This window comes from Mirounga angustirostris, unplaced genomic scaffold (genome assembly GCF_029215605.1).
Source record: "Mirounga angustirostris isolate CCGP_5_RB_7025 unplaced genomic scaffold, mMirAng1.0.hap1 SCAF_5, whole genome shotgun sequence".
Classification (NCBI taxonomy): domain Eukaryota; kingdom Metazoa; phylum Chordata; class Mammalia; order Carnivora; family Phocidae; genus Mirounga; species Mirounga angustirostris.
Genome location: NW_026991713.1, coordinates 37,278,522 through 37,294,750, shown reverse-complemented (window position 1 = coordinate 37,294,750; position 16,229 = coordinate 37,278,522). Strand labels below are relative to the sequence as shown.

At 35.3% G+C, this 16,229-nt stretch overlaps 1 protein-coding gene across 5 annotated transcripts in view; it reads right to left on the bottom strand.

Annotated features, from left to right (window-relative positions):
• Nucleotides 1–16,229, bottom strand: part of PPFIA2 (PTPRF interacting protein alpha 2) — a 476,257-nt gene that overhangs the window by 232,137 nt on the left and 227,891 nt on the right. The window contains exons 1-2 of one of the 5 annotated variants that reach the window (XM_054506898.2): nucleotides 14,172–14,337; nucleotides 13,418–13,454 (exon numbers count right to left, since the gene is read on the bottom strand). The exons of 1 other annotated variant lie outside the window; for it this stretch is intronic. The gene's annotated coding sequence lies outside the window, so the exon portion shown is untranslated. 3 more of the 5 variants (XM_054506896.2, XM_054506899.2, XM_054506897.2) reach the window with 3 other exon arrangements.

Here is a 16,229-nt window from a genome sequence, read left to right as displayed (position 1 = left end):
ATTCCACTATATTCATGGATAGGCCTAAGACTATGTTACATTTTCAGCATGCAATATCATTGATTCAAATAGATCTTCTTTTCAAACAAATCCCCTTAAGTCTTTTCCACTTGAGCTTTTTTTTATTATGCCTGAACTGAAAACTGCATGTTATCATTGTCAATTATTTTCTTGTGGGTTTTAGCAAGAAAGCACCCCTCCTTTTTTTTTACATAGATTGTTAACCAGGTAGTATACTCTTCAATCTATATTTTATGAACTTGAAACTAGATATATATATAGCTAAAATCCAGGCTGAAATTCTTATTTAAACATCTGGGGAATATTTTAATTGAATTTTATATGTACCACTGAAGCAACTTTTGGTATTCAATACTCCATTAAAGTTGTTTAGATATTACCAAGGCCAAGAAACCTGAAATCACCCTTGATTCCTGTCTTTCATTTCATTCAGTCTATTAAGAGATTCCATTGGCTCTCCTTTTCAAAGCATATCCATTTCTTCCCCAGCAACCATGTTGGTTCAAGTTGTCCTTATCTGTCCTCTGGATTACTGCAGTATCCTCATAACTAATTTCTGTTTCTATCTTGTTTCTTTCCATCTCTTCTCAACATAGCTGCTGGAGAGATCCTCTTAAAACAGACGTAAGATACACAAGTGTTTCCTTTGCTCAAAACCCAAGGCATAATCAACTTTAGATGGATAATAATCTGTGAAAGGGTGGAGGGACCTGTCAACCTCTCACAGACTGTGACAGGTTTCAGACTAGCACAGAGCACACCTGGCATTTGAGGCTCTGTTATATGACCAGAGGTTCCTTAATTTATATCTATATTCTGATGATTTTATTCATGTTAGTAATTTAAAAAATAATAATACCATAGAGCCTTTACTCCTACTTCTGAAATAAGTCCTAAGACCCTTAGCTCTGGATTCCAGTCCTTTCTATTAAACTTCATTACGGTATGGCATTAACTTTATTATCTGTATATTTGCTTTTCATCTTTGAAATAAAATTCATAATACAAATCCTATGTCTCTTGAATCATCTACAAGTAACAAATGAGAAAATGTTTATGGCAGGGATGTTTTAAAATTTAAAGAATTACAAATAACAAGAGCTTATTTTATAGGCATTTAAAAGTATAGAAACAATACCACTTCATTGGGGTCCAAAGCAAAGTAGAACCATTTGTCCATGAATTCCCGGCGAAGTATTTGGATGTGAGGATGGTAGAAATCTGAGTAGTGCCCCTCCACAAGGGCTCATAGACTTCAGATATTATATAGGACTTAGAAAATGGTAAGGGAATAAAGGCTTTTAACCCTAGCCTTCCTGTTGATTATGACGGACCTTCGAATTACATTACTAAGGTATCTTATCCATCCTCCTCTTCTCCCAGCTGTGGTCTGAGATCATGTATCAGGGTCAAATACGAGGTTTAGGGCTGAGATGAACAAGATTTTATTTGTAGGGATATGTATAAAGTTCTCTGTGTCCCAAGGATCTTAGGACTCTTAATAGCGCCCTCCTCTTCACCACGTCCTCTTGCTTCAGGGAATACTCCCAAGCCTTGCAGTCTGAATCTGCCCACTCCACCTAACCCCTTCTTAGGACCCTTCATTTCAATGTTAGCTCTTGATTCCAAACTTTCTCTTTAAACTTAAAATTGTATAAAGTCTTCCTGTGCGAAATGCAGTCTGTGGTTTCTCTCTGCTCCAAGCTCAAAGCTGTGGATCGCCTCTAGTTACTCCCACAATCAAATGTGGCTTTTGTGGACTCAGTCAGGTCAGAGTTCTGAAAGCCTAGCTTGAACAAGAGAGGAAGTCAGACACCACTTTTCGAGAAAATATTCTCTCTTTTCCCTGATAACAAAGGACTCAAGATGGTTTCTGTGAGAACTCAACCTTGTCTTTCTTCATCAGAAGTAATTTTTAGAAGTTCAGAACCATTATATTCTGTTAGATGTTAAAGGAGAGTACAAGAGGAAAAAAGAAAGACACATATTCCACAAATAAAGTGCAAACTGACTATTCCAATCACCTAACTGCCTATGCCTTATAGTTTGGTTTCTTCAACTGGCAGATTCCAAAAGTTATCCTCACACATAATTCCAAATCTCAGTTGAATCTCCAAAAATTGAGTATTTTTCAAACAGCTGTTCTATACATTTCCTTAATAACAGATACACAAATAAGCAAACAAGGCAGTTGTGTGTGTGTGTGTGTGTGTGTGTATAACTTCCTAAAGAAATATACATTTCTCTTGAGCTCCAGGTAATGTGAACTTCGAACTTCTTTACGTTAGTTTTCCCAATTATTACAGACAAATTCAAATTTGTTTTTACATTTGTATTTGATACCTGTGTAACTTTTAAACCTTCAGCACAGCAGCATGAAATCATTGACCAATGAACTGAATTTTAAAACAAAAATATATATCTAGCATCTATTAATCACTTATTAGGTACCAGATACTACTCAAAACTCTGCAGATTTTATGTCTTTGATGCTAAAGGCAACACCTGAAATTTATTTCATGGTTATACCCACTTTAGTGATAACAAAGAAGGTACAGAAAATCGTAAATGTGTGTGGCAGAGCAGGGATTTAAACACAGAATATAACTCCAGAGTCTTTGCTCATAACTATTTCTGTTTTTTTTCTTAATTAATGTCATGAGGTACTAATTTTGTGCAGTCATCAAAAAAGAAAGCCTTCAAAGAAATTCTCATTGCAAACAAAATATTCATGACTAGAAATAATAAAAAGAAGGCCAGGTCTGAAAACATAACCACTCCCACAAAACTGATTCAGCTTCAGCCAGGGAAGCTGATGTGCCTATTAAAATATTCTAATTAGCTGTCTTTTATTTATTTATTTTTTTGTTTCCCATCTTTATCTCTTCCATAATCTTCAAATAGAAGTAGACATGTAGTTGTTAAACTCACAACAATAACTTACTAGAAAAAGGAAAAGCCGCATACTGTTAAGATTTTCATTGCAAAATAAATGACAGCTTTTCTAAAAATAGTCATTGTTAGCAATAAAAAATCTTGAAAAATTTTCAAGCAAAACAACAGAAGTTGAAAACTCTTTGCATTCAAAAAAAATTCTGAAAAATGCTAGGTCAACCTTGTAACCATTTTTGACCCATCTTTGCACATTTTCCAAGACTATGCCAAGAGAGAACATTTACATTAAAACAAACAAACAAAAAACCATTAGAAAAATTCCTCTCACAGTTACTGGGTGCTTGCTGGTGGGAGTGTTAATCATTACAGTCTTTTGCAAAGTTATTTGTTAAGCAACTAATACCTGCTCCAGGAAATCATTATGAGGAAATAATCAGAAATGATGATCAAGATTTATATACAATGATATTCATAATTAAAACTGATTAAAATATAATTTAAAATCATGGAAATTTAGAAGGCATAGGAAAATATTCCTGAATAATATTGTTTTATAAAGCACTAGGCAAGTGTGAGCAGGTATGTGTGTATAATTTGATTTCCAAAACATAAAAATACACCCAAAGCTTCATTAGACTCTCCTTTATACCAGAGGGTTCATTAGGGAAAAAACTGTGTTGTTCACTTTCATGTCTCCAGCACCTAGTTCAATATCAGGAACATAATTAATGCTCAGTGCAAAACAACAACAACAACAAAAACCCAGAAAATTAACAAATGAATTAATATTTATTGTTGGATTCCTGATAAGGAGTTCTTTAATGACCAATCATTTCCAACTCCTAAGTTGACTGTCCTTGATAGATCAAGCACATCTACACAAACAGATATTCTCAATTCAAAGGAAGGGTCGTTTGCATCCCCCTTTTAATTTTGCAAAATCAGGCAGCAGAGTATTTTTATTTGTTCATTTAAAAAGAGATAATAGCCTAGGTAACTACCTCATAGTGTTCTTGTGCAGCTTAAATGGCACAAAGGCATGAAAAGTATTTAACACACAAGCATATAGCACTAAATAAGTAAGAGCTACAGTTAACATAGTAAACTGAATCCCTTAGGATCTATTGAGATGCACTATGAAATTTTTGTTTTCTTTGACTGCTTTTAGTTCTTTTTTCTGTAGTGTCCATCAATAGCAGCATGTTAGCTAACAATGTGTCTAACACTTAGGAGATGTTGCCTTATTATTCCTTACTTAAAAGCCCATAATGGCTCCCCAATGTCTTCATAACAAAATCGAAACGCCTCAAACTGACACAAAAGATGTTTGATGGGCTGGCACATTTCTACCTCTCCTGTTCCATCTCTCACTGGTGTCTTGTATGCCCTCAGCCAAACTAAATTACTTGCATTCCCTGAACTCTCTACTTTAGGCTGCATATTCTTTATCCTAGTTTGCAATACAATTTTGCCTTGATCTCAGTTCTAATCTTCCCTTAAAATTCACCACAACTGTCACCTTCCTCAGGAAACTTTCTCTGTCCTCCCTCTTCCAGTGGGACCTGGGGTTCCCCTTTACACATGCCTACGTAACTCCGATGTCATCGCAGCTTTCCTTGACTGACTTCCCCTTAGACTGGCACCTGTTTAAGGTCAGCTTCTGTGTCTTAGTCATTTTTCTGGTGCCCAGCACAAAGCATGGCCCAATGCAGAAGCTCAATACATAGTTATGGGGTGAATAAATTATCTAGCATAGTGTTTTCAGATGGATTAGTATGGATACAGGAGTGAAGCTGGTGAAATCATTTTATTGGTGTGCTACATTGAATTAGTTAGAAATTACAGTACTCAGGTTCGAGATCCAAAATGGCCTAAAGTTTCAAAGAACATTTTAATTATTTAGGGCAGATTTACCAAAGAGACCAATTAAGCATAAAAGCACATTTAAAATGGACCTCGTTTTCCAAGGTTACCTTGCAAATTGGAAGTGAACCACTTTATGTTCATAGGCATTTCATAGGCACACCTCTTTTTCTAATATAGTGCTTTATTGTTATGGGCTTTGATCATCTGCTTTTTTCTTCATCATTAGCATATGTGTGATCTTGCATTTGATGAAGGCATTTTGTATTTCAAATACAACTAAGACTCCTTTCCTAAAATAATCTAATAGCTAATGGGAATGCCTTGATACTATGTTTTCTAACAAAATAAAAAATATATATTTGATACTATGTTTACCTTAGTCCTTAATGTCTTCAAAGTAGAGACTTGGGGGAAAAAAAGAGAATACAGGAAACAAAAAGTCAGTGGTATGGTTTATTTCTTGTTGGAATATGTGAGTCACGCTACTGATATTTAGGTAGACACATAAAGTCCAGTGTATAGTTACTGACAAACAGTGTCAGTGTCTACCAATGAAAAATAAGGCTTGGGTAGATTAAACTGAAACCAATAAAAATTTACAAAGAAATTTTTAAAAACTAAGCCAAATTTCTTTTGTAAAGCTGAATAAAAGGCAGAAAAGAGGGACTACCAAGTGACACAAAAGGTCAATAAACATAGAGAGAAATATCTCACTTGCCTAGAAATACACCTTCCTCATTTATAAAAGGAAGCTAGTGTTTCCTTATAGTGTCATAGATGTCAAATATAAGGTCATAAATGTTACAGATGTCATTATAAGGTGACAGGCAGAGTAGGCACACATTCAACTAGGGAAATATAAAGTCATATATATCTTTGGAAAGTAACTTACTCATATTTATTAAAATAAAAAATGCAGGTACTCCGTAACCTAATCCTGCTTCTAAGAATTTATCCTACCACATTATCAAAATTACTTAAAGCGTACATAAATGTATGTTCACTATACCGCGTTTTGTGTCAGCAAAAAACCAGCAACAACTTGATGCCCATTAAACTATGTATGAGGACATACATTATTATACATTCACACGGTGGAATACTATACACTCATCAAAAGATATACATATTTTATTTTAACACTTTTAGAAATAAATTTTTAAAAGAGTATCTTCCACTACTCAAAGTTAGGATCTTTTTGGAGTTATGCATTCTCTTATAATTTAATACACATATAAGGAAATACTCCATTGAGACTGTTCAATTAAAAAAAAGATTTAGGGCACCTGGGCGGCTCAGTTGGTTAAGTGACTGCCTTCGGCTCAGGTCATGATCCTGGAGTCCCGGGATCGAGTCCCGCATTGGGCTCCCTGCTCGGCAGGGAGTCTGCTTCTCCCTCTGACCCTCTTCCCTCTCGTGCTCTCTACCTCTCAATTTCTCTCTCTCAAATAAATAAATAAAATCTTTAAAAAAAAAAGATTTATATTATTTTACTTTAAACAAGACGAAACCAGAGAGGGAGACAAACCATAAGAGATTTTTAACCATAGGAAACAAATTGAGGATTGCAGAAGGGGAGGCGGGTGAGGGGATGGGGTAACTGGGTAATGTAATGAGCAGTGGATATTATATAAGACTGATGAATCACTGAACTCTACCTCTGAAACTAATAATACACTATATGTTAATTAATTGAATTTAAATTAAAAAAATAATAACAAAATTGAAAAGTACAGCATAGGGAATATAATCAATAATACTATAATAACACCGTATGGTGACAAAGGGTAACTATACTTACTGTGGTATTTTATTTTATTTTATTTTAAAGATTTTATTTATTTATTTGAGACAGAGAGAATGAGAGAGAGAGAGCACATGAGAGAGGGGAGGGTCAGAGGGAGAAGCAGACTCCCCGCCGAGCAGGGAGCCCGATGCGGGACTCGATCCCGGGACTCCAGGATCATGACCTGAGCCGAAGGCAGCCGCTTAACCAACTGAGCCACCCAGGCGCCCTTACTGTGGTATTTTATAATGTACATAATTGTGGAATCATTATATTGTACAACTAAAAGCAACATAATAATGTAGGCTAACCATACGTCAATAAAAAAATGCAGGAAAAAAAAAAGACTTAGGGAGGTACCATAGTATTCTGAACAACTAAATGACACATTTATGACAAAACTGGACATTCAAAATAATTACTTATATACAATAATAAATTTGATTTCTATTTCTCAAAGTAAATACACTACATGATTTAGCCTTTTTCTTTGCTTCAATCCAGTCTTTTCCTTTATAACAGATTGTAGAAATAAATTAACTCATTCATTATTCTATGACATTTCACTATTTAAGCTGTCACGCTTTTATTTTAAAGAAGAATCACTTGTAGATGCTTAGTGCCTTTCTTCTTATGCACTTTTTTTTTTTTTGCATTCCTTCAGAGTTTTTCCCTGCTATTTGCTTTAATCTGTAAGATCATGTATGGGAAAACTAAAATGAATTTAATGAGAGAGAAAATATAACATGCTCCTATTACTGACATCTCATGAATTCTGCAATACTTGTTTACACTTAAGTATTTTAAAATCACTATTAAAATGAGCTGACAATTAAAATTATACTTTATTTGTAATCAACAATATTTGGCACCTAAAAAACAGCAGATGATGCTAACTCAACAGTGATGGAACCTACAATAAGGCTCCCCCTCTCTTTCCTATTAGCTTGATGTTCTGAATGGTTGGCAAAAAGTATATTAAAAGGAACCTTGCACTTAGGATAAAACCCACTGTTTCTCAAAAATCTTGAGGATTAATCAGTATGTATATAATCATATTCTGATTAATACAAATAATACACAAACCCAAATGCATAATATTGATATTCATCAACATACTGTGCTTACATAATTAAACAAATAAAAATATATATTGCAAAAAATTCCAAATATCATGTCACAATTATTTCGATTTCATTATCCATTTCTCTGATTTCTGACTCATGTTTCAATTTGACTACTCTTTCACGTTTACTTTGATATTCAGTCCTGGATTCTAAAGACTATCATTGGCTTTTTCCATCAACTCAGATTCTTATATTCAAACTTCTTAGTGCCCATCATCTGGATGTTTCAAAGTCACCTCCAATCCCATGCCCTCAAAATTTACTTTCCCTGTATCTTCTCTTTAATATGGTTCTATATACACATGGATGCTTTTCTGCCTGACGTCCTTCTTTCAAAACAGAAATCTGGGAGTCATTCTAAACTCCCCTTTTTCTCATTACTACACATCTACTAAATCATCAAAACTTACAAATTCTATCCCAGATATATTTCTGGGATCTCATTCCCTCTCTCCTTTCCCATAGTCCTCATCATCTCTTACCAAAAGTCTCACCAAAGTTTCCACCATATCAGCACCACACACCTGGAAGGAGCTTAAATTCCCAGCACACACATTTTCTGTTCCTCATGGTTGAAACAGTTCTTACAATATTATATTTTTCCATAAGATTATGAGTATCAAGAAAAAGATGCTTTCTAGATTTTAATTCTTACGTAGCTTTTCTATTTTGGGAAAACAGCGTAGAAGAGTGGAAAAATGTATTGAATGTGTTTCAAATAGATCAGTTCTACAATTTCAGAGTTCAAAAGCTGCCTTTATGCTTATTTAAACTTGGCCAAATTATGCAAATACCCAGAGACACAGTCTACTTATTAGCAAAATGAGGATATATCCTGATACGTGTCCATTTCTTGTGAGATTAAGTTAGTAGATTAGTTACACAATCTTCCAGTCTCCATTTATCAACTCTACTATACACTTACCTTACCTTACACATACCAGACATTTATATTTTTATTTGGTTGTTATTATGGGTTAAATTGTGCTTTCTCACAAAGGTGTTAAAGTCCTAACCCCCAGTACCTGTGAATGTGACCTTATTTGGAAATAAGATCTTTGATGTCCACATTAATATGAGGTCATCTGGTTGGGTCCTAATTCAATATGATTGTCTCCTTATAAATCAAGGAAATTTGGACACAGAGACAGACACTTACAGAGGGAAGACCACGTGAAGACACATAAAGAACACCATCTACAAGCCAAGGATCCACAAGGCAACACCAGCTAGGTGAGAGGTATGGAACAAATTCTACCTAGCAGCTCTCAGAAGGAATTAACCCTGCCAATGGCTTGATTTCAGATTTTGAGCATTCAGAACTGTGAGACAATAAATTTCTGTTGTTTAAGCCACTCAGTTTACTGTAAGCCACTTTGTTACAGCAATCTCAGTAAACTAGTGAAGTTGTTTTACTGTATTTTATACAAATGTGTTCATGCTTTTGAACTATTTTAGAAGGTTAATTATGAAAAGACATGCACCTGGGCTAGGTAGATCATTTGTCATACTGGCTTAGTAAAGAACCATAGATAACTAGATAATTAATGAAAAATAATGATAATGCCAGACATGAAATTCTATCAAACCTACATGAAAACATGTTGAATAAATAGCCCTTACATTCTACAGAGCCAAAAGGAAGGCTTCATGATCAAAAGAGGAAGCTACATGAAGTCATTAATGTAACATTTTTCCTTAACTCCTCCCTGTATGTCTACCATATGGAATTCTATGTAGCTCTCTCTGACTAACTGTTCTGTATTGCTCAAGGCTCTATTAGAGAGATGAGAAGCCACTTTAGTTGTGGGGGGATTTGTCACAGCATAGTAAATGACTGACTCACTGGGAGGGCTGAAGAAATAGACTTTAGGTTAAACATTACTAACCAATCTTAAAGACATCCCACAGAACCAGGATCCAGGGGAATTGCTATCTCTTCCCCCAGTCAGGAAGTCTCTGGCACCACTGCAGCGAGCAGAAAAAACAACAAAAGCAGTAGCTGCTCCAGAACCACAGCATATCTGCTACAACCTGCACCAGTGAGATGTGCCACATGCCCTGCCGCTCAGCACCCACAGAGCACCTGACAAGATCCTGACACTGCTGCTGATTCTGCATCAGAAGCCGCACGTGCCTCTCTAGTGTGCTTGTCAGCCAATGGAGCAGAAATTACAGAACAAGAGCTTTCTGAGAGGGCATGAGATTAAACCTATATCACATCTGAAGCTCTGACTGCAAGAGAATCTTGAAAATGGAACTTGTAGTTTGCCATGTTCTGCTATTCATCAAGCCCCATTGGAACAAGGGTGGGATGGTGTTGAGCACCAATTCACCATAGCCACCAGATAAACTAGCAACATTGGTTTGCTATGGAAGCACCTTAGATGCCCAATGAAATGCCTAGCATAGGAGTTCTTACTCTTCATTGCCTCTTCCAGACTACTTGCTTCCTGAAAACTCCTTGTTTTGAAGCCCAAACTCTCAGATTACACTGCCTGCTACCTTTCTTTTTTGAAGTAATTTTTACATGTAATTTAATTATATTTAATTACTCATTTCTTAAAGATTTTAACACCTAGCTCACTGCCACTTTGTTTTTTCCAGTCAGAATTCCCAATGGTTCAATATCTACGGAGAAGAATCTTGACCTTCTTTTTTTTCAATGATTCAATCCTCAATCATATCTCAGCCACCTTCTTTCAAGGTTATGCTCTGTCCCACTAATAACAATAACTATACCCAAATTCCCATAATTTCAATTATAAACATCTCATTTTATATAAACCATCTTCTACTGTCTCACATACCCAAAACTCAGCAATTCTTCAAGGCTAGAAAGAGCATGCTCACTGCATATCATCTCTTTTTTTTTTTCAAAGTGAATGCATATCATCTCTTTATACTTTCTGATGCCCTCACATGCTTAGCTGCCCGTCTTAATACCACAACTCATCATTATAATCATCATTAAAATCTTGTACACTGTCACCTTTTCAATCATCTCCTTCTCTTCCCTAACATTCTCTAAACCACTTTTCCTGCCTTATAGTTTTCTGTGACATCTATCTATCTATCTATCTATCTATCTATCTATCTATCTATCTATCTATCTATCTATCTATTTATCTATCTATCTATCCATCTGCCTCTTTTCCTATTCAGGTATAATTTCCATGAGGTCATAGACTCTGTTCTTTACTGCTGTTGCCTCAGAATGTAAGACAATGTAAGAACTCAATAAATATTTACCAAGTAAATCAACAACATAATTATCTAGTAATAATTCCTTAATTTAACTAGAACACTATACATGTTCAAATATTTTCTTGAATAAGTGAGTTATACAGAATTGAAATTCTAAGATGAAGCAAACCCTTAAAATTTTATTTGGTCTATCCATTAAAGGTAAGTGGAAAAGTCTATTATAAAGTCAATGACATACAAAAATACAAAGGCAATATTTTTGCTATATATTGTGAAATTTGAATATATATCTTTGAAAATTTTCCTTTTCTATTTCCTCTTATAAAATTTCCCAGCTTCTTCATGATAATTACTTGAAATAAAGCAACAATACAATTTTCAAAGATTAAAAATATATGAGATAACTTATTGAATGAATTCTTAAATTGGTCAATTAAAATAACTATAAGTTATATTAATATTGTACTGAAATTCTTATTCTCTTCTAATTGATTCTACTCTTCAATCCGCTTTTAAGGAAGGAAATTAAATAGCTTGAAAATATTTAAAGATTCACTTTAACAATGCCTTTCAGCAGCTCCCAAGTTATTAATTACATCAGGTAAATCAACCATGACAATCTATTAATAGGAAATGGAGAAGAAAATTAAATTAGTAAAAACTGTTAAATTGATTAGCTAATTATAGAGACCCATATTACATAAGCTTGCAATAGGAGAGCCTATATCCATAAACTTACATGCATGTTACTTTGATTGTTTACAGCAATGTTGTTTTCATTACTATAATGAACCATCCAAATATCTACAGTATGTCAAATTGCATGAAATAGTATACTTCAAGAAATGTTTCAAGTCCTTGCGTTAATTAACATGCTCCTAAAATCTACACAGTTTAAGAGGTAGAAGCATATCACACAAATGCGATGTAGAGCTTATCATAATAATACTCGTAATGAATCAGTTTTCAAATGGAATTATCTGTGTTTAGGTATTTGTAACTACAAACAGTATGCAAGAAACAATGCAAAAGACAATTGTTATTTCCTTCCCTTTTTCCTTTCTTTCCTTCCTTCCCCTTTTTTGGTCATCTACTCTGTGCCAGCCACTTTGACAGTTTTGACTGAATAACACGTAACAAAACACACAAATGAACTGAGATCTGAAGGCTAGAAAGCAGTCAGTCAAGAGAACAGCTGTGAGGGAGGGGGTCAGAAGTGGTGACTGTCTTTCCTGAGAGCATCCACACAACTTTCCACTGGTGGGAAAAGCAGTGTATATTCTAAGAGCCAGTGTGCTGGGAACAGAGTGGGTGACAGTAAGTGTGTTAAGAGAAGAGAGAGAGTAGGTAGGCAGGGTTGATACCATGCAGTGCCTGGCAGCCAAGGAGGGAGACTGGATTCTACTGGAAGTGTGATGAGAAGCCATTTTCGGGGAGGGAGGGAAGGTGGAGGAGTGCCAAATTATCAACGTATTGTAAAAGAAACTTCTTTTTATAGGCTACCCAATTTTGTATATAATGTTAGAGAATCACATAAATCCAAAAATTACAGTACATTAAAAAAAGGAGTGGTGCTAAATATTCATAAAAGAATTACTAGACTGTAGGGCGCCTGGGTGGCTCAGTTGGTTAAGCGACTGCCTTCAGCTCAGGTCATGATCCTGGAGTCCCTGGATCGAGTCCCGCATCGGGCTCCCTGCTCAGCAGGGAGTCTGCTTCTCCCTCTGACCCTCCCCCCTCTCATGCTCTCTCTCTATCTCATTCTCTCTCTCAAATAAATAAATAAATAAAAATCTTTAAAACAAAACAAAACAAATACTCAAAAAAAAAAAAAGAATTACTAGACTGTAAATAAATGATTAGCGGTAACGGAAAACAATGTGTTCCTGACACTTAGAAATTTCAGGAGTCACATGAAAGAAAGTGTGGTCTAATGATCACTAACAAAAGATCAAAGTGAGTTTCCAGCCTTCTGCATGCCCTAGATAACAGCCACTAATAAATGCTGCTTATACAGTAACTCTGGTGAGTGGTAATTTGAAATATTAATCATAGAATTGAGTGGATGGAGGTTTATTTTGATCTTTACTAATCACTAATTCTTTGGATAAGAGCCAGTACTTGCAAGCACCTGCAATTTATGAGCCACAATAGTAAGTGTGGTCTATATATGCAGTGAGTGTGTAATAAAACTATTTTCTTAATTGAAGTATAATTTTGAATAGCAGTAGGTCATCCAAATTGAGAGATTTTGAAATGTTAATAGACTTTGTTAAAATCACTGTACATTTTTATATATAATCTATGTTATTATATTATGAAGATGTTAAATTATATCCAGACTGCTTGATTCTATATTATCAAATTTACATCGTAGATTGTTATGTAAAGACAAGAGGAAGGATCGACATTTGCAACTGTTCTTATTCCAACCAAGCATAATCAGATAATACACTTATCTAAGAGAAGAAATTAGGAAGAATAAAGGAAAAATATTTAAAATAGCTATTCTCACCTATTTGTTCCATAATAGCTTTTTGAAAATATTAAATCTGTAGATTTAAAAGAAGAAAAAAATATAAGAAATGTGAACTGGACTGAAAGCACTCATTATTTAAGATATTTAAAGCTAGCTATTTAATTGCTTCGAAATAATTTGTTGCAGGCTCTATTTTTCTCTTGGTTCCACTGCCTACACCTTCCCAGGGAATGAGTAAGTACTCTCATATGTACATAAATACCCTCTTTTTAGAAATACACGTTGCCCATCTAGTGTGGTATATATATATATTTGCAAAATTTAATGTAACTCTACATGTCTTCCGGGTTCAGAAAGATATGATACATTAAAAGAGAGTATTATATCTATCTAAAGATTGGCTCTATGAAAAAATGTTTTCAAAATTCTTATACAGAATGCTTTAGACATAGAAAAATTTGAATCAATCAGTACTACATCTCTTTAGAACTATTTCTGAATAAGAAGTTACACAAGCTTTTTGCCCACAGACTCCTGCTGGTTCAGTACTATAATTCACCCTACCTATTGTGCAAGACTTACCTTTATAAAAGTTACATCACTTCTTCATTTCACTCCACTTTGTTTCCCTCCTATCCAAATTTTTCCTCAGAAGCCCTTTCCATAATAAATCATTCTCTTATTTACTTGCATTCTTCATAGAATGCTTTCCCATTTGCCTGTTTTGACTGAAATGGAGCTTTATTTGGAATGCATTGCTCTACCAGGCTCTTATCCATGGATACAATACCTCTTATTAGTTAAGGTGATCTTCACTTCTGCAACAGAGAAACCCTTCCATCTCAATAGAAGTTTTTCTAATCAGTGGCCTGGGAAACTTGGCTCCACCCACTCACTTCAGAACCCAGGCAGATGGAGGTTGTATGGTCTTTAACATGTTGCTTCTAGTTTGAGGACAGTGGATGGGGAAAAAAGGGGAAAGGTTAGAAAATATTATTGCCAACTTTGTGTTCCCTTCCCAGTTTCAAGAAACATTAAGTAAAGGAACTGAATTATTTTGAAATAATTTTGGTTGCTGAACTGGGTTCTTTGGATGGCAAAGTCTCTCTGGGACTGAACCAAGTAAGTTACAGATTTATTCTTGTCTCATAGTCACATTTATACAAGTTGCTAAATGAATTTGACTCATTACTCACTAGACTGTAAGTTCTTGGTGGCAGGGAAAGCATAACATTTACCTGCATATCCTTATCATCTAAGAGGTGCTTTGCACAAAGTACCTTTTGTAAATATTGATGGATGAATGAATGGGTGGATGCATAGACAAAAGTGAAAATGCCTGTGATCATTCTCCACTGTCTACAGAGGAAATTCTAAACTCTTTATGACATATTATGATATGGCCATACATAGTCAAAGCTAAAGCCATTTTTTTCTTATAAACGTTTTGGTTGAATATTGGACCTATTTCTCTATTCCACATTTAATCACTTTAGAACTCCATATACACTTCTGCTCATTTCAGTTCAGTACCTACATGCCCTTTCCTCTCTTATCTAAAAACATCTTGGGGCAACTGGGTGTCCTAGTTGGTTAAGCATCTTTCTCTTGATTTCAGCTCAGGTTGTGATCTCAGGGTTGTGAGATCAAGCACTGCCTTGGGTTCCATGCTTAGCAGAGTCTGCTTAAGACTATCTCTCCCTCTCTCTCTGTGCTTTGTGTGCTTCTCTCTCTCTCTAATAAATAAATAAATCCTAAAAAAATAAAATAAATAAATAAAAATAAAAATGTCTTATTTTCCATAACCAAACTCACATTTTACCCATTGTTACCCATTGTTGGAAGTCTTCCTTAAGCCTCCGCTCCTTTAAATAGATTATACTTGGCTCCTATGGTGAATGGACCCTAGGGCCAGGGTCATGACACTGATTTTTTTTCCCTCTGTTGTTCATTTTCTATACATCCCTTTTCTTTTTTTTATTTTTAAATATTTTATTTATTTATTTGAGAGCAAATGAGAGAGAGCATGAATGGGGTGGGGGATAGAAGGAGAGGGAGAAGTATAGACTCCCCGCTAAGCAGGGAGCCCAACACCCGCTTGATCCCAGGATCCCAGGATCATGACCCAAGTAGAAATCAAGAGTCAAACACTTAACCCACTGAGCCACTCAGGCACCCATATATATCCCTTCTCTTGAGTGCAGACAGGACCTGTGACTTGCTCCTAGTCAACAGATTATGGCAAAGTTAAAGAGATTTTGCATATGTAATTAATGTTCCAAATTCACTGATTTTGAGTTAATCAAAAGTATTATTATTTTGGGTGGGGTTGGTCTTTTCAGGTGGAAAGTCTTAAAAGAGGGACGGGCCCCCGTTGAGATGAAAGACTCTTCTGTTGACCTTGAAGGGGAATGTAGCTAGCTGGTCTCTAAGAGTTGAGGGCCTCCTCACTGCAGTCATGAGGGCCTGAATTCTGCCAACCTATGAGCTTGAAAGAGTACCCCAGGCCCCAAATGAGTACTGAGATCTGAGTGATTGAAGCCTTAATTATGGGCTTGTGAGAATGAGCAGAAAACCCAGCTAAATCATGCCCAGATTCCAAAACCAGGATGACTGTGATATAATAAATGTGTATTATTTTAAAATGCTATACTTGTGGTAATTTATTATTCAGCACTAAAAAAGTAATACAGATATTTTATGTATGTTCTCCCAGCAGTGTGTATTAACTCAGTTACAACACTTAACATGCTATATCTCTGGCTCATTCACATCTTTTTTTCCTGTGAGACTCTGAGTTCCTTGAAGGCAGGAACCACCTCTAATCTGTAAAATTCAGTGAATCAGT